The sequence below is a fragment of the Electrona antarctica genome (genome assembly GCF_951216825.1).
Source record: "Electrona antarctica genome assembly, chromosome: 19".
Classification (NCBI taxonomy): Eukaryota; Metazoa; Chordata; class Actinopteri; order Myctophiformes; family Myctophidae; genus Electrona; species Electrona antarctica.
The window spans coordinates 13,280,847-13,304,227 of NC_136800.1; positions in this window are offsets into that span (position 1 = coordinate 13,280,847).

The following is a 23,381-nucleotide window of genomic DNA, read 5'->3' on the forward strand; positions in this document are numbered from 1 at the left end:
GCAGCTATTAACATTTAGGAGCCTCTAAAGTGCACAGCTACAAAAGCAGTTTCACTTCTGAAATGCTATTTCAGAAGTGAAACTATTTTCACTATTTCCTTCGTCTGGTCCTAGACCTAGAGGATACAACCCACAACTTACAGGACCCCGGATACGCCACTTGGGATGGCAAAGATATGTGCTCCAGTGAGCGTGGAAAAATAATGGATAACTAGAAAAAGTGCCCTTCTGGGCACAGGTCTCCACCAGGAGGATAGGACTGTGTGAGATGTTTGGCAAAATGTTTAGGAGTAATATAAACATGTTTGCCTTTGATGGCAATTGGATGATTTGAGGCATTTTGTTCCAAAAATGTGTTTTGCAAAAATCAACCTGTTGGTGGCGCTATAACAGGCCAATGTGAAAAGGGTGGGATATATTCCTCAGCCTAGTAAGAAAATGTGTGAAAGATTTCACGTAAATTGCATGCTGCGTTCATGATTTGAGGCTTTTGTTAAAAACGGGTCAATCTTGAAAGCCAATTATAGCCAATTAGGATGGAATATGAAATATCGGACAGATCCGACTTGAGCACATGACCATAGAGATACTGTGTAACGATTTGTGAGATTTTTGGACAGAATCTGGAGGAGTAATATAAAAAAATGTGTTTTACAAAAGTCGGCCTCCTGGTGGCGCTCTAAAAGGCAGATGCGGAAAATGCAGGTCAAAGGTTTGTCCTTGGCCTCTAGGGAGTGTGCATGCAACGTTTCACGCAGATCGGTGCAGTTTTAGGTAAAACATGTGAAAAGCTGCCTCATGGTGGCGCTATAACAGGCCGTTCTGGAAAATGCGGGGCAGAGGTTCATCGTTGGCATCCAGGGAGTGTGTGTGCAAAGTTTGGCATCGACCGGGTTAACGGTGCCGGAGATTAGCTGGTAACGGACGGACGGAAGGACACACACACGGACGGACACACACACGGACGGACACACACACACACACACGGACGGAGTGCAAAACATACTCTCTCCCCATGCCTTCGGCCTGGTGGAGACAATAATTCACTAATGCAGCATAGGCACCACTAGGGCTTGGAGGTGCTTGAGCACACCCTAAGAAGGCCATAGCACCCCCAACAAATGTCAAATATGAATTTGTAGTTTGGGTTTTCTGGATCTGGATCGTATCTCTGATATGCTGGTGGATGAGGTTTCTACTCGCTCTGTGTGTATGTGTGCGCATACAGTTAGAGTCTGATTCTCTTCTACTTTTGTGTGTGTGTATAAACCAAGCACATGACGTTCACCAATCACCACGTGCATGGTCTCCACTTGTTGTTAATTGCATCAGTTACATCAGGCCCATGGGTGTCATCTCATCATCGGTCTGTCGTATTATCAATTCTTTCTTTCGCCAGAATTGAGTGAGTTCCATAGACTGTAAAAAAAGTGATTAATTAATGTGACGTGCCATTATCTCTCTCTCTCTCTGTAATGCAGGGATACAGTAATGCATCTCACTATCATGCAGTATGTGCACAGAAATTATTTTACAGATTGACCATTTCAGGGATTCACAGACATGTCCTGCCATTGGCACTTCAGTGGATTGTAAGTGCTCTCTCTCTCTCTCTCTACTCTCTGTTGCAGGCTATGCTGCTTTTGGTTGTAGGCTACTCTACATAAACTCAACAGATGCCTGTTAAAGGAGAATTCCGTACTAACCATTTTCGTACCGTAATCTGATGTTGTTATATCCAATAACGAGTGGTAGAGGTGTCAGGGGTGGTAGAGCGCACCGGGGGTCATCCCGTTAGTCCGACATACGTGGCCGGTTCCGCGTTCTACGCACCAAAGCCGCACCACAGCTCCGAGCGTGCGTGGTGGGTCTTGCTCTAAATCCCTTATTTTGATCGCTCGAAAAATCTTTTTTCTTTTCTTTTTGTTTTGTAGACATGTGTCTGTCATGAGTAGATACACTCTATTGTGTCCCAAATGGGCTGCTATAAAAAGGCAAACCGTAAGACCCACCGCGCACGCTCTACCACACTCTACCACCTGTACCACTTGTTCTTCGATATACTGCATATTAATTATATCATATACCCAGATACTGACTGTTGAAGGCATGTTGCTACTGTTCATTATCATTCTCTGTTGATAATCTGAATGTATCCAGTCCAGATTATCCAGTGCACTGTGTCCCTTACTATATAGCCAAGTCATAAAGTATGTTGACGTACGTCCTCAAATACAGCAATTGAACACAGACAGTGAATGAGGCCTATAGGCTATTATATTGTGATCGCAGCTTCAATGCTTCTCCAATGCTGCACACTCCCATTCATCAGTATGCTGTTGGCCAGCGAGGAAGGCCAAGGAACAGAGGTGGCTGCGAGTTTCATTGCTAATAACCATGGAGCAGATTCATACTGTCACTCTCAGTGTTAATTACACTGCAGTTTAGTGCACTTAGGGAGACCATTAAGAATATTTTTTTTGGCAGGGTCATGATCCTACTGTGGCAGACCACTACAGACAGATATAATGTGGAGGACACACACTACACCTGCTGTATGTAGAAACAAAGGTTGTACATTTAGTTCGCCGTAAGATGATTTGCCAGGATTTGCATGTAAAATCAGGTCATGTTGCTTAATATCATTAGAGTATGCCATTGCCACAGGCATTAGTGACATTTTGCAGTAGCTTGCTACTGCAAAGGTCAATTTTACAAAATTGAACTACTCGAGTTACAAAGATTTGGGCAATAAATTACACTTTACAATTCAGGCATTTAGCAGACGCTCTGAATCCAGAGCGACTGAGCAAGAACAACACATGGTAATACTTAAAATACATGACAAATTGTCATCAAGAATCATATGTAAGCTAAGAACCTAACATCCGTCTAACAGTGGAATATCTATATATTGAAACTATGCGTATACGCGTATAGAGTGCTATGTCTATTGTCTACATAATATGCTCTCTAAATTATATAAGGTGTCATGCCATGCATGATGTAGATTGACTGAACACTGCACTGTGGTTACTGCTTGTTATGGTTAGAAGTTAGGCTGTATTTACAACCTGCACACCTACCAACATCTTAGCCGATATGAGACTCTCTCATATTGACTGTGCAATATTATTTTTCTCTTTATTTTTCCTCTGCAGTCTGCACCCACATTCCACAAACCAATATGTTCGGGGGTTATGTTGTTATGCCTGAATGTACGGAGTGAGTGAGGTTTTTTTTCTTTATGTTTTTTATTATTATTTTTTACTTTGAGCTGTCTATGAAGTTCTTTGAGGTGGTGTCCTCAACGTATTAAAGAATAGCCTTCCCTTGGTAGCCTGTGATTGAAAGGTAAACAGTTTCTAAGAGCGGTGAGTACACAGTTATCGTGCAGTACATTGTGTGAGGCCTTGTACCCACTAGGCTCCTTTTGCTGAGCACCAGCATCTTGTTCTCAATGTTGTTTTCAATAGTAATAGAACTTGCGGGCACCTCCGGGCGCAGGCCTGTAAACATCTGCGTTGTGTGTGGACAGTGTGGCCACCTCAGAGCGCTTCAAGGTAAAGTGTAGACCAATAGAGGAAAGATAGGCAACATGTGTTTACATTTACAATGTGCATTACATCAGTGGTTCCCAAAGTGGGGTCCGGGGACCCCCAGGGGTCCTTGAGGGAGTTCCAGGGGGTCCCCAGCTAAATGATAGTTTGGAACCAAATGGACCCTTATGGGTCTGTAACTCTCAGAGTGTACAAATTTGAGTGAGGGACTGCCATTGGATTTTTTTTAATTTTCGTTTTTTCATGTCATATGAAAGCAGGGAATCATAGCTTCAAATTGACATATTGGTTGTTCAGTTTGACCCACCGGTTTTGGAGATATGGCTTATAGAGTAATGTCTTGCAGAAAACAGCGAGTTGAGAAAACAGGCTTGAAAGGTTCACTTCTGTGTTCTCTAACATTACACCTAGCTACATGTTTAAGCATTTATTTCATATTTACATGTTGATTTAAGCTCTGACACTTATTTCAGACATGCTCTAATATGTGAAGAGTCTGCCTGTGCTATTAACTCATTTTGAAAAAAATTCTCTGGTGAAAAGCTGTAATTTGCGCGATGGCAGTCTCTCAGTCAAATCTTACATTGGGGTCTGTAGACTAATATGCATGTCAAACTAAGGGTCCTTGAAATTAAACAGGTCGAAAATCACTGCTAAAGCCATACAATCTTCTCTTATGGGTCCCTGGCATATCTCTTCAAATGGGGGTCCGCGGGCTAATTAGTGTATATTTGGGGGTCCTTTACATGAAAAAGTTTGGGAACCACTGTATTACATACACCGACAGCAGAGGAAACTATGCAAGGCACCAACCTGTTCATCGGGAGCAGTTAAGGGTTCAGCTTGATCAAGGACACTTCGACATGCAGCCAGGAGGAGCTGACTATCGAACACTGCCACCTCCATCTTATATCGCTTTCAATGTAGCAATATAAGATGATTCATATTGTTCCTTGAAATATATCCATCATGCCTACTATCTATGATGATTTATAGCCCTGCCCCCAGTTGAAACTGCATGAGAAAAGATAGCAGTCCGGTAAGGGCGATGCTAGTGTTTCTGTGGGAGGACAGTATAGGCTATACATTGTGAGATGTCATCCAAGGACATGGTTTCCTCACTGCTCGCTTTAACAATGACTTTTGTTTGATTTTGACAACAAATAAAAGCCCAGCAAAGACATTTTCCTCTATTAAGTAAGATGAAGGTAAGATGTGGTCCGAATTCACAGAGGGAGGCAACAAGAGAGAGTCACGGTCCATAAGGTGTGAGTGTGTCACTCATGCTCTAGGAAAAATAAATCTTCACACAATGGTTCTGAAGACAAAAGCAGCACTTTGTTGTAGCCTCAACAACACCGTGACTGCTCCGTAGGAATGGAACGCTGATGAAACCCACACAGCAGGGTGCGAGGATGAACAGAAGAAGGTATCAACACAGAGAAATATATCTGAAATGTGCTTGCAGTTCAGTGGATGCATGAATAACAGAGAAAGCAAGTGAGTGTATATAAGGGAAAGTGTTTACGATGTTAGATGAGGACAGAGAGCTCATTATCTTGCATACAGACGGCAACATACAGGTGAACGGTCTAACTTTTAGTTAACATTCAACAATGCTTCAAGGAGAGATGGGAGGAGACTTGACGCTTAGGCCGCCAGCATTTGTTGATAATTGTGATACAATTCACACAAGCAAGATTCATGTCTCCTTTCATTCTTCATACTACGGACAAACAAGATAACTAACAAACGAGATCACAACTTCACGGATTGTATGGAGGGACCGTCACCAGCAGTGGCCGGGTCGGGCCGCTGCTAGTGGGTGGGAAGCACTGGGACTCGATTGTCTCGTTGTACGGATCATGACGGTGTTAGTGTGGAGGAGGGCAACCAGACTATAGTGATTGTAACACTTTATTATTCATCATAATTGCAGTGTGTGTGTGTGTGTGTGTGTGTGGGGGGGGGGGGTCTGTTAGACACGTTGCAAACTGATGCAGCAGCGATCAGCTTGCATTTTTTTTTAATTGGAGTAGACAAAATAAGCTTTCTTTTGAGGTATGCAGTGTGATTCTGGCTACAAGACAACGTTTGCTGTGGGCCTTGGAAAAGGCCCTCCTTTGATCTAACTCCCTCAGCACCCTGGAAACCCATTATACTGAACTGCCTAGCACTCAATGTGTTAATAGGTATCGACAATAGATGACTTTAGTTTAGCTGTGTGCCGTAAATAGACAGACCTGACAATGCTCAGAACAGGATTTAATTTGTATTATGCTAGATATTTATTTGTTTGTACCACAAACAAACAAATACATATCCAGACCAGACTATCACTTGAGTAGGCCTACTACTGCGTCCTATTGATGTCATCTGAGAACTCCATATGGGGATTTGCAGATTTGTTTTAATATTTTGTGTTTGTACAACAGCAGTTTGTACAACAGCCGTCCAACTTCCCACTCTGCACATCACTCCCTTGGTTCCTCCTCTGCAATACACACGGCGAGTTTGAAGTCAATCGGTTATACATCCATGCGGGTCAGATCAGTGGTGCTGATCAGCCAGATCTATATGCACATATACCCATATATGGGCATATTGGTCGATTGGTGCTGTGACGTAGATATGAGGGGCTACGTAACGTAGTGACCCAGACTGTGCGTATAGTGGTCAGGACCTCTAGTGCTATACAATAAAAGACAGATACCGTATGCAAACTATGTCCTGATTCAGAAAGAGGCGTTAATATCAGATACTGAGTATCTGTTTGTGAAAGGCTATATCGACAACAACCCCTACACACGCACATTCACACAGTAGTACATAACACACACACACAAACACACGCACAAACACAGACACTAACGGAGAGAGAGAGGGAAGAGCTGTGTTCTCTCAGTCGGTTACTGGCCATATCTCTCTCTTTAAGATACGAGGAGTCAAAATACACCTGCCTTCTCCCCAGCTGCACCTTGGAGATAAGTCTCTCGCATGCAAAATGGTGACGTTAACATGAGAATAAAAAATGAAGCTGTTTATTTTAAATCCAAAAAATTGAGGTGTGGAGGTGAGGCGGATGAAATGTGAAAGCAGCTGGGAACCCGTCAGCTTGTTGGGGATTTTTGCGTTTCATGTTTCACAGAGCAGTTACTGTAATTAATCCTTAAACATCTGTGTTCAGACTTTATTTTAGACACAGCTGATTTAAAAACACTAAACTAACATAAACTATAGAAATATAGTATAGTAATGATGAACCTGGGTGGGATATGGAAGCATGCGGTCTCAGGACTTAACACCTGTCAGAGCGACTTGAAATGCTACTTAAATTAGTAAAACACTTTCTTTTCATGTTTATGGATTGGAGTTTTCAACGCAAGGGAATGAAAGTCTCATCATATTTCTGAATTGAGTGGTTATTCAGGACATTAAAGTGCCATTGATTTTCGGAGACACCCCTGAGCTTGACTTTGAACCAACAATCAATCGCTCAACGTCAATTGGGCTGTGAGGAAAACATTGCTTAGAATTTTTGGTGAATTTAACTGTAGCCTTGGAAATATTTACTTGATGGTTATTTTGAGCAATCTCCATTTTATTATGGCAAATCACAGTGCACTGAGTGCAGAAATGTAGAAAGCAACAAGTGATTTGTGCACAAATACGGCTGAGCACGGACCTGCAGAGCCAACAGGTCCATTCCAATATTTATTTTTAGCCATTTCGCCCTACTTGTTAACTCCTAAATGAACTTAGTCAGTCTTAATTACAGCTCCCAGTAATGATAATTTCACAATACAGCCTCTTCAGTAGTAAATGGACACTTTTGGTGAGTAGGATTTAATGGGCGAGTAGGATTGTTATGTTTTTGCATGCATAAATACATTTTTATTTACTTACAATGTGTATCTTTTCACATTGCATCTGTGGCCAGATGGAAGCAACTTAAACTAATGTAACTGGGTTGCTAATTGCTATGATCAGCCAGGATGGCTGGCTAGGACATCTACAATCTCCTGATGTTGCAAGTAGGTCATTGACTCATTATGTGTTGTTCCTGCAATTTTGCTGCTTATGATAGCCTGCAGTTTGTGGCAAGTAACCCATACCATTACCAACTGACACAGGTGAATGTGTTTTGTTTAGGCTCAGTGTTGATGTTGTTAACTGTTGGAGGAGAAGCTTTAATAAACGGAGCGACCGGTGGCGTTCCAGTGATATAACTCCTTGTCATCTGTCCTTATAAAGAGAGTCTAAAGCCTGCATATTCTTCTAGCTGCGGCCGGCGCTACAAATGTTCCAACTGATTCAGTAAAACAAGACAAAAATGTCATGAAGGTCTTGTCAATATTAAAATTACGAAGCGTGCACATATCGTACAAAAATACAGTGCTGATCGTCCTTTTCACATAAAACAAATCTCCTAGGTTATTTATTGGATGGATGTCTTTTATAAACACCCAGCTGTCCCCTGGGGTTATGGGAATGATGCCACTAATACCGGTGACAAACAGCAAAATGCTCTCCAGTCTACACTACAGTGCACCCATTAAGACCTGAGGCAGATACTGTACTACAAATGCCTTCTAAATCAGTAGTTCTCCCACTGTCAAGATTTGTCAAGCAACGCGGCACGCAGTCACGCACTGTACAGCTGCTATTTTTGAATGGCGAAGCAAAAAATCTAAAATGACATTTCCCGATTTTAACAGGTTAAAATGTTTGGACACAATGAACTGAATCAAGATGCACATTACAGACGTGCCCCCCAGTTACAGCATGTCTGAAAGAGAAAACTAGGATATGGGATGTCCATGGTCTACTTTGCCAGCAGGTGTGTAAAGATGTGCCAACTTTTTTGACAAATAAAGCTTGAGACAGCCGACGGCAACTTCTGTAAAAGCAATCACAGTCAACCTAACCCATATAGGCCTTCAATGCCTTCAGAGATGCACGCTTCAGTGGTAAATGGTGTATTTGGCAACTTTATCCAAGGCACTTTACAATTACAATGTGTGTTACATTCACCCATTCACACACCTACGGTGGAGGAAACTATACAAAAATACCAACCATGGCAGCAGTCGGGATTCGAACTGGGAACCAAGCAGAAAATGTAGCTCCTGAGCCTCTGTCGCAGTGACAGAACACGCACGCACGCACGCACGCACGCACGCACGCACGCACATACATACATACATACATACATGCATGGACGCCCACCTATGGTCGTGGTCGTGGCCGTTTTGCTTTAAGACATTTGAAGATTTCAACAAGATTTCCCTTCCATATTTAGTTAATGATTTCTGTATTCATATACCAATCTTGGAAGTTGACTGCCCAATTGTTCAAAATTACGGTAATTTTACACAATACAATATTCATAATCCTTTCTTGCATAACATATTATTCATGCTCAAAATAGTCTAGTGTTATGCTAATAAGCGTCTTAATAATCCAAACCGACCTGATTTCATATTCATAAGGCCATATTTCCTCTTACGTGTGAAAGAGCTGTTGGAGACCCCAGTGGCTTGGTGAGAGAAGGCACAGGAGAAAGCATGATTTATTTTCCCTATTATTGTTATCATCAAATCAAATCTGCTGTTATGGATAGGCTTGGAAATTTCATCTTGGGCCCTTTTTCACAGTTATATTTTTCTCCCGTCCACGGGCCCACCCAATGTAATAAATAGCCGTATAATAAATCAAGCGCTCCCTATTCTTGTGTGCCACTCAATATGTATGTGGCGTCATGACAGGCTGGGGTTGGGACTCAGACCATATATCTGCTGGCATGATGGCAGAATAAATCAATGCTATTACTGCACCTGGCTGCTCAAGGCTAGGGAAGACACTCTCTTTCACTCTCCCCTTTCTCTCCCTTGTATATCGCTCTGTACCGTTTTCTCTGATTCTCACTCTCTCTTTATATCGTAGGCCTATGTGGTATTCTCTCTCTCTCTCTCTCTACACCATACTGTCTGCTTCTTCCTCAGTCTATCTAGTCCTCGGTTCAATTCAAAGATTGACAGTTCTGATCAAAGCTATACTTTTTTTTTGTTTACTGCAATGAAAATGTAATTAGAAACTTACAATCGTTCACGATGGGCTTGAAAAGGAAACTATAGTGGATGTGTAAGCATAATAAGCCCATCTATCCCTCAGTGACCATGTATGTGTCTACATCTCTAGGTTACAATGTTATTCTGGCTATGCCTTTCATAATGAATGACTATGCCTACGGTACCATGGTGACAGTATGGTAACTCAACCTGGTAAGGCGCTTTGCAACTCCAACATTATGACATTAAATGTCAATTCCTTTTTTAATTTATGTCAGAATCTACAAGTATGCATTAAAGTAAATGTGAAAAATACAAAAAAAAATACAAAAATTCAAAGAAATGAATCCAATATACTTCCTTAATTGGTCTACTGGCATTGTGCACAAGACATTTGACAATGATCCGTCCAGTGATTTGCAAGTTACAACTGACCCTTCTTCTAGACCAATGGTTTTCAGCCAGTGGTCCCTGGGTTGGTTCCAGGTGGTCCCCAGATAAATGATGGAGAACATATCAGATGGTCCCTGGGTTGGTTCCAGGTGGTCCCCAGCTAAATGATGGAGAACAAGTCAGATGAACCCTGGGTTGGTTCCAGGTGGTCCCCAGCTAAATGATGGAGAACATATCAGATGGTCCCTGGGTTGGTTCCAGGTGGTCCCCAGATAAATGATGGAGAACATATCAGATGGTCCCTGGGTTGGTTCCAGGTGGTCCCCAGCTAAATGATGGAGAACATATCAGATGAACCCAAAATTGTATTTTCCCATCTCACAAGTGGATGTTACAAATTAAAAAAGATGAGCCCATGCACGCACGCACACACACAGTCACAGCCACACATGCACGCTCGCTCGCTCGCTCACTCACTCTTTCAGGAAAACCCATATAGTGGGGTTAGACAATTCATCAACACCTATGGGTACAGCACATTCTCGTTACAGACACATATGATAATACATGAATATAGGTTGGACATCACTGCAAAAACAGAAAACAGTTGGTGCATTTCAATTTGTCTCATGGCCAGATGACTTTCATGGATTATGAATTTAATCGGAATGCATCTGCCCATTAGTATGCATTTCTTTCTAGTGACCCACAAACACAACTGCCCAGGCGCCCACCCACCCACCCACAGACATCCGGATTTGGTCCAATACCCCTCCCATCTCTCTCTGTCTCTCTGTCTCTCTGTCTCTCTCTCTCTCTCTCTCTCTCTCTCTCTCTCTCTCTCTCTCTCTCTCTCTCTGTCTCTCTCTCTCGCTCTCTCTGTCTCTCTCTCTCGCTCTCTCCTTCTCTCCCCCTCCCCAACATTCCTGATGGATGAGAAGTGGCAGTAGACAAGGACTTCTCCCTGGTTCTGTTGGAGAAAAATAGCCTCCTTATCAGCCACAGATTGTCAGCTGAGTCATATATGAGAATGATGGATCACACTACTGGACTTTTTACTGATGATGATGATGATGATGATTGTGTGTGCGTGCGTGCGTGCGTGCGTGCGAGCGTGTGCATAAACCTGGATATGCTTGACTGGACTGCATGCAGACTATGCACACAGCATGCATATCAACACATTATGAGCCATGATGTCTTTATTTTTTTCCCCCAGACGTACGTGCGTGCGCGCGCGCGCGCGCGCGTGTGTGTGTGTGTGCGCGTGCGTGCGTGCGTGCGTGCGTGTCCGTTTCCCTTGGGTGAACATCTAAATCTACCACGCCCCCAAGGCGGCATTATCATGCAGTTGAGCAGTTTTGTGATGTCAGGAGTGGAAGAAGTCGACCCTGGGTAAACTCTCCCAAACTCTGTGTAAACAATGTAAGGATAGTACGGTACTTTAATTTCACAGTTAAAGGAGACACCAAAACACATGTACCCTGAATCAGCCTATATAATCCTGTCCAAACTCCCAAATGATTTTTTTTTTTAAATCGTCTTGCAAATAGGCCAATGGTTTCCAAGTGGTGTGCCGAGGAATATTGGGGTGCACAATTTGCACAATATACAAAAAGTCATCAATTTTGTTTCAGTACTGCACACTAATTTCCCAATATGGAAGCAAATTACCGTACTCAATTGTCATATACTTTTCCTTTCCCACAATTTGTTTTAAAACATCAAAAAATAGCAAGTGTCTACAAGTGTCAGCAGCACTTCACATTCCGAGGACCATAATTAACAAATTATTTTCCGATTTTTCAAAGAGGAACAATAGGGCTGAAACTTGTATGTTGGTTGTAATGCGAATGGAGAATTCTTTAAAAGGCAACAAATCATTATGCATGTCAACAGCAACCATGTACAGTATGAGTTGTGTTTTTACCCTAACTTTCCTGCTGTGTTTAGTTCATAGTATAAAGATAATTAATGGATATTATTTAAATTAATGGAAATTGAAACCATGTAAAATTCAAATGTAGTGAGCTGCTTTGGCGTTGCCTCCACTTTGAAAGAGTGTGGTGATTGTTTATATGCATGCACTGTGAGCTATCCTTCTGAATATTTGATGTACAAAAATAATATTGGCATCGGGTACAAAGCTGAGCTAAGCTCTCTTCTTGCAGATAGCCTGGCATAACTCAAAATGTTTTTGTTTTTTATTTATTTTCTTTTTCTTCTTTGCAACATCTGGCTGGTTTCGGTAGAGCAAATTCCATTTTATGATGGTCTGGATTACCTTGTATCCTGAGACTGATACCACATCATCTCTCTCCATCTACTGTGTGTGTATATATATATACACACACACACACACACACACGCACACGCACACGCACACACACACACGGTATACAGTATAAAAGAAAATTACGCATTCTCATCCCCAGCTCATGGCATATTGATGCTTTGTCAATCCCATTAGGTCGTCGACCATTATGTATGCAGTGCACAATGTGCCCTTTCACATCAGAATCACAGTATGGCAGTTTATTATTTTAATCTGCTTCCTAATTAAGTGGATCAAATCTGACATATGTTTTCTCCACCTGCAAGTTCATGTTTACGAAGTCCATGGACAGGATAATGGCTGTGGTGTTCAAATTGTGGTTTTGTTAGAAATTGTGATTAGGGGAATTGTGATTCTGAAATTGAAATTTAGTTTTGGTCATTTTAAGAAAAGGATGGGGATCTCATGCCATATGTTTGATAGTTGCTTGGCTGTCAGGGACAACATAAACATAAATAGGCTACATGTGCATTCATTCCATGCCCTCTTCCGTTGCTTTGCGCTAGGCTAACACTGCTGGGGATCTATCCAAGGCCCGACCACCGAGAGGAAACACTGAAGCCAAGTAGATAGTAGATAGTAGTAGATGCTGATGGGATTGACAAAGCATCGATATGATGAGAAAGGAATGATAATGAGTTGAATAAAACAATACAGTCTAAAAGACCCACTAGCAGTGCCTGGAGGCCTGCATGCTGCTCCCAACACTGAACTGGACAGGCATTGGACAGGCATGTATTAATGCATAATTATATGTCTATCTATCATGATTTATTGTATTTAATATTTAGAAGGTTCATAATACCACATATTGCACTGCATTTATGAACACAATCTTCATCTGGGATCCTGCCTCCTTAAGCTGTAAGAAGGAACAAGCTAAAACCAAAGGCTGCATACATATATTCATCATACACAGTATGATGTGATATACAGGATTTTTCCCAGGCGGTCGACTCCGCAAACAGAGGACTGATGCAGTAACGTTTGATTTATTTGAAGGTCTTATTTCTTCCTTTTTTCGCAGCTTCTCCCAAGGTGTTTTTTTCCCTGTGCTTCTAGCCCCATATCCTGCCGGCATCATCTCCATGCGTTGCATTGATGCATGCTTGTGCATATATATATGCTCTGTGAATGAATGCATTACTTGTTTGTATCGCTGTTTGTATCGCTGTGTGTGTGCGTGTGCGCGTGCGTGTGCGTATGCACGCGTGCGTGCGTGCGTGTGCGCGTGCTGAGGTCAGCCATGTGTGAACGCAGAGTATACTAAACCCACACAGTGGCCTTCACTGATAACGGAAGACCATTTTCACCTCAGCCAGTAGAACAGAGCTCAGGGATAGAGAGAGAGGGAGACGGAGGAGAGTTAGGGAAGTGAAGTAGATAAAGAGAAGTCTATGGAGGGAAAGGTTAAGATGTTAGATAAGAACTGAGGAGAGCCGATTCTGTTGGGGAGGATGCCTGCCTATTTCCTATCTAAGTAAAAAAGTCTCCGAAGGGCTTCATATCCACGTTGGGCTTTTAAAACAGCAGCTCAGATATAGTTGTACCATTTTGCTGCGTTAACAGTACTATAGCATGCAGGTGAAAGTCACAGTTCTTACAATGCCCCTCGATGAATTGCTCTGAAGATTCTGAGATTCTTCTAAGTATCAGGTTGGCCCTATATGGCTACGGTTGGCTACGGTCGTAGCGGTCTATGACCATATACTGTGTGATACATAAAAAAGTTCCATTCATTATTTTTAGAGTTTGCATTCACATTCTCTCCCTTTTCATTAAAATGTAACTGAACTTACAGTACCTGAAAGAGTCAGTGTGTAATCTATTCTGTGTAGCCTTGTTGCTAAGCTATTCTCCCATACATTCACACAGACTTGTGTCATCAGGGGCGTCAATATAGCTGGGGGGTGGAGCCTGGGTAAAGTTCAGAGTTCTCCCAACCGGAATAAACAGTGGCGTGTTCGGTTTTCAAACGCAGATGCTTTAAATACTACTAGGCGTCATGGCTTGCCAGATCACAGGCACAGATCCTTGTTGCCACTCGACAAGAAACGCTACTTTAGAAAATGAAACAAGCCGATTGGAATGTTTTCCTTGACTGATGGACATGATCCAACACAACACAATGGCCTGATATATTCGCATGGTAAGAGACACTTTTCTATAGATATGATCACTGAAACTTATCATAATATACATTTTAAAAAGCCATTAATTCATCAATGATGTTTATAGAACACGTTTTAGTGAATTCCAAGTAGGCTACCGACACCATTCGTTTCGACCGCAGTTTGCCAAACGATGGCTCCGTGCCAAGTTCCAACTGTCTCTAAACTACTAGAATTCACTACAATATGTTCTATAAACATTATTGATGACTTAATGGATGTTGGTTTTTGATATTACGTTAAGTTTAATTGATCATATCTATAGAGTGTCTCTACCAGGCGATTAAACACTGCACCACGGTAACACAATGTTTTGTAACATGGAGGGAGAGGGAGATGGCGAGGCATCTCTGATTTCGGTGGTGCTTGTGCAACTTGACCCATGCAATAAAGTATAAAGAGATAAGGATACTCTGACTATAAACCACTTGAACCCCAGGTGCCCAGCATAAACCAAAAATCTACAAACTCACAACGCGTCGCGACACGCTGTGAGCTCATGATAGCCCTGGACTGAAGTGTTTTACGCACATTCTCCATTTACAGTCCTTACGGCTTACGCCTACAAAGGATCGTACTCTATGGGGAAGACCATTTTCTTTAGCCCAGGCTAAAACTGGATGTGACGTTTGTGGGCGTCCCTGTCTACCTTCGTGTTAATGTATCATCTTATGTACACTCCCTCTTTATCCTTGTCAAAGTTTTTACTTGAACATTTAAACTCATTCTCATGAGTCCCCCGGCCGATCCTCTAAGGGCAGAGGCTTAAGCCCTTGTAAGCCTGTGCATTAAGGCACCATGGTATTAAACGTCATTGTGCCGTTAAGAAGACATTTGAATTTAATTTAATAAATCAATCTTGATCTCCAGGGTGTGGAGATTGAATGTCTGCCTGGTGAGCAGACGGTTCACGGTAGGCTACATCCCCCAACACTGAAGCTTTTTTTTATTTTTTTTATATAATTTTTATCCCACGATTTTGCAACCCACTTTTTTCACCCAGTGTCAATTATCTAATGTAATCCTGGGCGCTACACTTCCTCTGCCAACCTGGGGGGGCAGCGGACTGACCTCATGCTTCCTTCTACGCATGAGGAGTCCAAGCTGCTTCTTTTCACCTGACAGGGGGGAGTTTCACCAGCCGGACGTAGCGTGTGGAAGGAAAACGGTATTCCGACCAGTTCCTTTCCCCTCCATCAAGCGCCCCGGCTGACCAGGGGGAGGTAGTTTAGAGACCAGGATTACTGCTTTTTTGTGAGGGTACCTACCCTAGGGGGCACGGGGAGAACATGCAAACTCCACACAGAAAGGCCCTTTCGCCAACACCGCATCGGGTATGGGCACTGATGACGCGGAGGAGAGAACACGCCGCCAGCACCCACAGCGTCCCCAGCGGGAATCAAACCCAGGACCTTCTAGCTGTGAGGCGACAGCACTACCGACTGTGCCACTGTGCCCCTTCAACACTGAAGCTGAGGAGCAGCTAGGTTGGTGCCTTGAATGTTAGGCATACATTGTAAATGTAAAATACAAGCTCATTTACCATTTTGTCTGAACTTCTGCAATATCTATTGCATTAATGTTTACCGTGTATGTCCATCCATCCACCCATCTTCAACCGCTTATCCGTAATCAGGCCGCAGTGGTAACAGTTCCAACAGAGCAACATTAGCAACAACTTCCTCCTGGGGGATCTCGAGGTGTTCCCAGTGTGTTGATAGATCCACATTGGCCTTGGTCTGCCATGTCTGTCTCTTCCCAGTGGGACGTGCAGCGAGGACCTCTCTAGGGAGACGTTCGGTATAGGCATCTGTACTAGATGCCCGAACCACCTAAGCTGGCTCCTTTCCAAGTCAAGAAGCAGTGGTTCTACTCCTGGGTCTCTCACGTACTGAACTTCTCACTTCTCACTTCTCACCCTAAGGGAAAGGCCAGCCACCCGTCTGAGAAAACTCATTTTGGCCGCTTGTATCAGCGCTGTTATTCTTTTGGTCATGACCCACACTTCATGACCGTAGGAGAGAGTAGGAACAAAGATTGCACGGTAAAGCTTTGCCTTCTGACTCTGCTCTATTTTGTCACAACAGTAAATGGTAAATGGTGCATTTATATAGCGCCTTTATCCAAGGCACTTTACATAGATTGTGCATTACATTCACCTATTCACACACACATTCATACACCGATTGCGGCGGAAGCCATGCAAGGTACCAACCAGCACATTGGGAGCAATTTGGGGTTCAATGTCTTGCCCAAGGACACCTCGACATGTAGACAGGAGGAGCCGGGATTCGAACCGCCGACCCATGGATCATTGGACGACCTGCTCTACCTCCTGAGCCACAGTCGCCCCGTGCGGTACAGTGCGGTACAGCAACTGCAATCGCATCTTGTATGTCCATGTACTGTTATTTTGTATCTGTATTGTATTCTATGGTATGTTTGGTTGTGAGAGAAAATAACTTAGGATTAGGCATTATCCTCTCTCTTAACCACACCATTCAATAGGCCCTGCATGTACCAGGACCCTTCCTCAGCAGTCTGTCTCTGTTGGTTGAATCACAGGGACCATTCATTCATTATTGTTAGCTAGATAAACTGCATTGATTTATTTGATGAGGTGGATGTTGTCTAAAAGACTAGCTCACCAGGAGCATTAGCGGACACAACACACTGCTGTGTCTTGACCGTTTTCAACCGATTGGCTCTGCTCTGGTCAAGGCAGTCTGGGTCTCTTAAATTGCCACCTAAAGCCTAATTTATATACCAACATGAAAACACGTGCTGTATACATAGATTTCAAAGCTAACTATGTGTCATATATCAGAACATGGAAATCAGTTCTTGTCAAAAAGTGACACTGCCTTGCGAATGCGATGGACTATATGAACCTTCAATCTGTCCAAATGCATTTGAACAGTATTTCTCAAACACTCGGCCACCTCCAACCTCTGGCATGAAAACTGTAATAATGATCAACTTTATTTGCACTGCACTTTTTAAAGTTGAAAAGTGCCTTCCAAAGTAAATGACTCAAGTGCAACAACATTATAACAAATTGAATAAAAAGAGTGGAGCAAATCATTAAAAGGATATATTCCACCAGTTTAAGATATACCCTATGAACTAAGCTAAACGAGCGGAGTTCATCAAACACCAACACACATAGTGTCTTGCCTTACACTACATTTGGATACAAATTGGAGGATAAAAGGATTCTCTTTAACCGCCTGCCAGTGATGTGTGGGTGAGAGGAGATTGGCAGACTTCGTCTGTGATCTGCTCCATATGTCTACGAACCTTGTTCTACAGTATATAGATATGCTGGGCACATAGCCAATGCATGCACGCACGCACGCACGCACGCACGCACGCACGCACGCACGCACGCACGCACGCACGCACGCGCACACACACACACACACACACGCACACACACACACAATACTGCAGACACAAATACAAACACAGTGACTCATTTTAAAAGATACGAACACACACACACACGCGCGCGCGTGCACACGCAGACAGACAGCGTAACTCATATGCACCTGTCACCCTCCCAGAGGATTTTTATCTTTAGAGAGGAGGAGATTGAAAAGGTGAAACCAACAGCGCATGATGACTCAAACGGGAGACAGAAAGCGATAGGTACATGGATGATGAAATGGGCGGCAGAAGCGATAGGTATCATGGATGATGAGTGAGGAGAGAGACAGAAGCGATGGCTAACATGTATGATGAGTGAGCAGCAAGACAGAAGTGATGGTTATCATGGATGATGAGTGAGGGGGGAGATACAAGTGATTGGTATATGAAATGGGACACAGAAGTGATAGGTAACATGGGTGATGACTTATGAAGGACACAGTAGCGATATAGGTGCTGCACATGCACGATCCTTGTCATTCATTCAGCTGTTTCACACTCATCAAAGGCCATGGTAAGCCATGGCATCCATTACCCTTGACTTCCACCTCAACTCAGCTGGAGAGGTGGATCTCAAAGTGGGCCCACCGGGGTCCTTGAGGGGGTTCCAGAGGGTCCCCAGCTAAATTTGTTAAAACGGCATCACAATCAGTTTTACCACTTTAACTCTATTTTAATGACTCAGCTGTTAATAAAATCTGCTCAAATCTTGTTTAACACAAATCTTCTCTTATGGGTGTCCTTGCCTCCCTGGCATAAACTATTTTCTGATACATGTCTGCAGCCAAATCCTTGGCATGAAAACGTTTGAGAACCACTGATTGATTTTGGGTTATAGCCACACTGTATAGAGCAGAGGTTCCCAACCACTGGTACGTGTACCTGTGCTGGTACACACACAGGACATGTCCCACTGGTACGTGTACCTGTGCTGGTACGCTGGTACGCCAGAAGGGAATCCCAAGTTTTCCCGACCGTGAAACTATAACCGTGCGTTACCATGATCAATGATGGTCCCCCAGGTTGACAGAGGAAGTGTAGCCCCCTTGATTACATTAAAACAGTTTAAGTCCACACCAATTATCCATAATGTATAAATGATGGATAAGGGGTCTTAAACAGTTTTTCGTCTGTAGTATTGACACTGGGTGAAAAAAATGGGTTGCAAAATCGTGGGATAAAAAATTAAAAAAATATATATGGTCAATGACAATGATATAACATTATGTTGTGATATAATAATATAGCAGCGGGTAGGCTACTTGAGGCCAGTCTTCCATGTTTTGGTACGATGATGCGCGACCGCGACGCACCCCCAGCCATGCAGGTCGGCGAACATTTTATGAACTGGCAGCCGGTCCGTGGTAATAGAAAGGTTGTTAACCTCTGGAATTTAGAGTACAATAACTTTAGAAATTCACACTCCTGGGTTCTTACAGAGATTGTCAAATTACTACTGTATCCGTATGTACTTTATTTGTATTGTTGGCGTAGATTAAAGGTTGTATTTGTTGGGAGTTCTGGATAAGAGCATCAGCATTTGGGAAAATGTGTTTGTTTCTCTGCATGTGATTGTGTCAACATGCCGTCCAACTATTTTTAAGTATATTTCCAAAGGTACAGTACTGTGTCTGTCTAGCCTCAGTGGAGAAAAAAAAACATGGGTCTAATTTCATGTGGAAAAGCCTGAGGTGAGAAAGAAGATACACACTTTCTGTCGTTGTGGTGGCATTGATGCTCAAACCCAACATATCATCTTTCAACAGGTGACATTTCCAAAGGCGCTACCACAGATTGTTGACGATGTCTCTGGCTGTGGATGCCAGGATCCACATTTAAAGTACACCTGACAAAATTGCTGTGTGTGTATTCGTGCACGTGTGTGTGCGCGTGTGAGTGCGTGTTAGGGTTATCAAGGTTACACAACGGTATTATACACTTTTCTTTTTAATATATCCTTCATACATTATGCTCAATTATTTGATGCCTTATCAGCTGAATATATACCGGTAGTCCAGCACTATGGAAATACATTTCTCCTATAAGCCCTTTAAGGGTTTATTTTCTCACCTGCACATGTTTTTCTCTTTTATTGACGTTACCTGTACCTTGTACTGTTTTTATTGTGCGAATAAATAAATAAATAAACTAAAACTATAGTGCAGCACTTGTTTTGCAACACAACAGTTGGGCTTCTTCTAGATTGTGCCATGCATTTACATTTTGCTGTTAGCGTGTCACTGCACTTGGCACTGTTTGAATCGGGCAGGCTGGTCGCTGTCCATCTCCCAGTGCCTCGCGGTGTGGCAGCTAGCCAAGCTGATGAAATAGATAATGTTGTTGACAGGCCAATGCATCATGTAGACCCAGCAATCAACTGCCAACATGCAGGCACAATGCTGGTGTCGCCATGAAAACGAGAGCCACGGAGGGAATGATGATGTAGCTGTGCCACCGAGTGCAAGGAGTGCAATTCCAAACCCAACCGACAAGCTGTTGGTAGTCTAATTGAAATCTGTTTGCCAGGAATTGACTATTGGTTTAGTGAAGTCACATTCAAGTTATGTATTAGCATAATCGCCTGCCTTAGCAAAACGAGTCACAGGGGGTGCAGCTGTGTGTCCGCTACTCCACTTGTGCTCTCTGGTGCTGGCGAAAGTTTTGATCATTGCTCATTTCCGTCTTCATGCTTTTGCCATACCTATTACCTACACAGTTCATTTAACTCAGAGAGCTTAAAAACGGGCACTTATATGTGCCTGTTTTTAATGCATGTGTGTATTTGCAGTTTTATCTTTTCAATGTCTTACATTTTTAATGTTTGAGGAAATCAAACATCCCCTTGGATGTTTGTCCTGCCTTTAATCCTCCTTGCCCACGGCTATCCATCCAGCCAGACTTATCTCCTGCTCAGGCTCAGCAATAAGGAGGGAAAATAAGCTCTGAATACTCAGACACAATGCGTTTTGATTTTTGTTTGGTCATAGTAGACCTTTGTAGGAAATCTACCTTTTTCAGTATGCTTCAAGGTGTGCACTGGGTACCCCCCCCCCCCCAACCCAACCCAACCCAAACCATGCTTATAGTCCTGTGAGGCTCATTAAAGGGATATTTCACTTTCATGAAGAATTTGGGGCATTTTATCGTCTACTCGGGCTTTAGTGATAGCCGCCCTAATGGGTAAAAATCCCATACTCCCACAATGGGCAGTTTATGCATTTTTTTCACTGGACCTGCAGTCTCACAATCACATGTCCCAGGAATGTGTGGACCAAAGGAGACGTTCCCACTTCCATTTTTCTTTTTTATGTATTTATTTTGTGAAATTTCATGTTGAAAAATGGTACTGTTGTATATATTATAGCAGTTGTATATATTATAGACAGCAGTTTGGAGGGACAGCGAGTGCATTTCCCGGCAGCGGCAGCAGCCACGGAACACCCACGGCAGGCCGTAGTGTTTCACGCGGCAGAACACTCTAATCCAAACCCCTCACCCTAACCATAACCGCAAGCATGTCGGCAACGGCATGAGCCGCGGAACACCCGCGGCAGGCGCCAAACCCTTACCCTAACCTAACCCAACCCCTTACCCTAACCATGGGTTAAACAGGCGGGTGAGGCTCTCCACAACAACCTCCTGACTGTGCTTCAACAACTCGGCAGATATAACGTGGAGTCCCAACGCATTGTTGTTTTTTAGGCTCTTGATGGCAAGTGGCAACTTCCGGTTCCCAGTTATCTCGGCTTAGGCAGAGTGAGACAGAGAAGTTACATCTATACTACTATACAACCTTTTTATTCCGTTTACACGAAAGCACCGGAAATAGTCGATCTACAAGCTCACAACGTGCCTCAACGCTGTGCACTGTGCGCTTTTTTATTTGACGGATATTCCCCCAGAATATGGATGCTGGGGTTCAAGTGGTTATGCACCAGGATAAACCTTCCTAATGCCAAGTTTACACGACAGGGTTTTAATCCCGATTATCAACTCGCTGACATTTTTTGGAGTGCACAGAGAAAAGCCCCAAATCGGAAGTAAATCTGCATTTGCTCCCAGAGGTTTTGCTCGCTGTGGGTAAACTGTTTAAAGACGCCAGCTGAGCGTGATCCGAGCACTCACAGATGTGTCCCCAATTGCCTAGATATCTGGCATCAAGATATCTAGACCTGTAGCCAAAGCACATCATGTGCAGTATGAAATATGACTGGCAGAGAGAGCAGAGACGACACGGATGTTTGTTTGATTTTGAAAAGGTGACCCGCCATGACCCCAAGACAGTCATTGTGGGATGATTAACTGTTCAGCAGAGCTTAAAAACCTGTTTTCTATTTCCTTTTTTTTTCGTCTAAAATGAAGCCATATTAGTAATCATGTAATTTCAGGCTACATTTCACTTAAATGTCAAAGCTTTACTCGGCATGTAAACATGGCATAGATGCATTAATGTGTAAGTGTAATTATTTTATAGTCCTGAGTCCTCCAGCCGTTATTCTAAATTGTCTAATTTAATTTGCTTACTTCAACATTAAGTCACTATATGAAGGTAAACACGGAAATGTCGTCCCTAAATTACTTATTGACGTGAGTCCCGTTATTGTTACCTTAATTACCATGTAATGTACATTCTAAATAAACAATTACCAATAAGATGCCTGAGGCCGAGTTTAGGGCGAGGTCGCGTGCACGCATCTGCCTAGTTGATGGCAGACTGTTGGGCGAGCGCTGGCGCTTTGGCATGGGGGGTCAGATAAACATGCTGAATTCTGTACTGGCCATAAGGAGAATGTATACAGGGTTTGATGAGGTCAGAACAACATATGGAATGTCAGAACAGGTCAGCTCCATACAATATATGGAGATCTAAGGGTGGCAGTGGGGACATGGTTTGATGAGGGCCCAGGTAGGGCCGGGCCTTCATTTTCCGGCCTGTTGAGAACTCTAGTTTTCGGGCGGGGCACTAATAACTTTGGGGCAGGCCCGTCTAGAGTTTGACATTAACAGGTATAAGTCAAAAGGGAGACATCCAAGAGGAAGGATGGCGTAGGAACATATGGAATGAAATATATCCATATATGGAGATCTAAGGGTTTTGAGGTTTATAGTCAGATGTAGAGTTTCTGGCCAATAGTGATGACATCAGGGATCTCCATATATGGGCTTAACTGCGACAGCAGGTCGCATTTACTATGACATCAGGGTCTCCACATCTCCTGGGCACCATATATGGCCCGTCACACTAACTGACGGGAAATGCTCGATTCCATAGTTACCTGCGACCTTCGGTCACAATTAACCACGTTATGTCGTTAAATGGATGTACAGTATTTTATCGAAAACATTACGGTTTCTTCTTTGCTGGTTTTGGAGAATTGAGAATGAGAAGCATTTCCGCATTTTGTTCTTCTCTCTGTTGGCC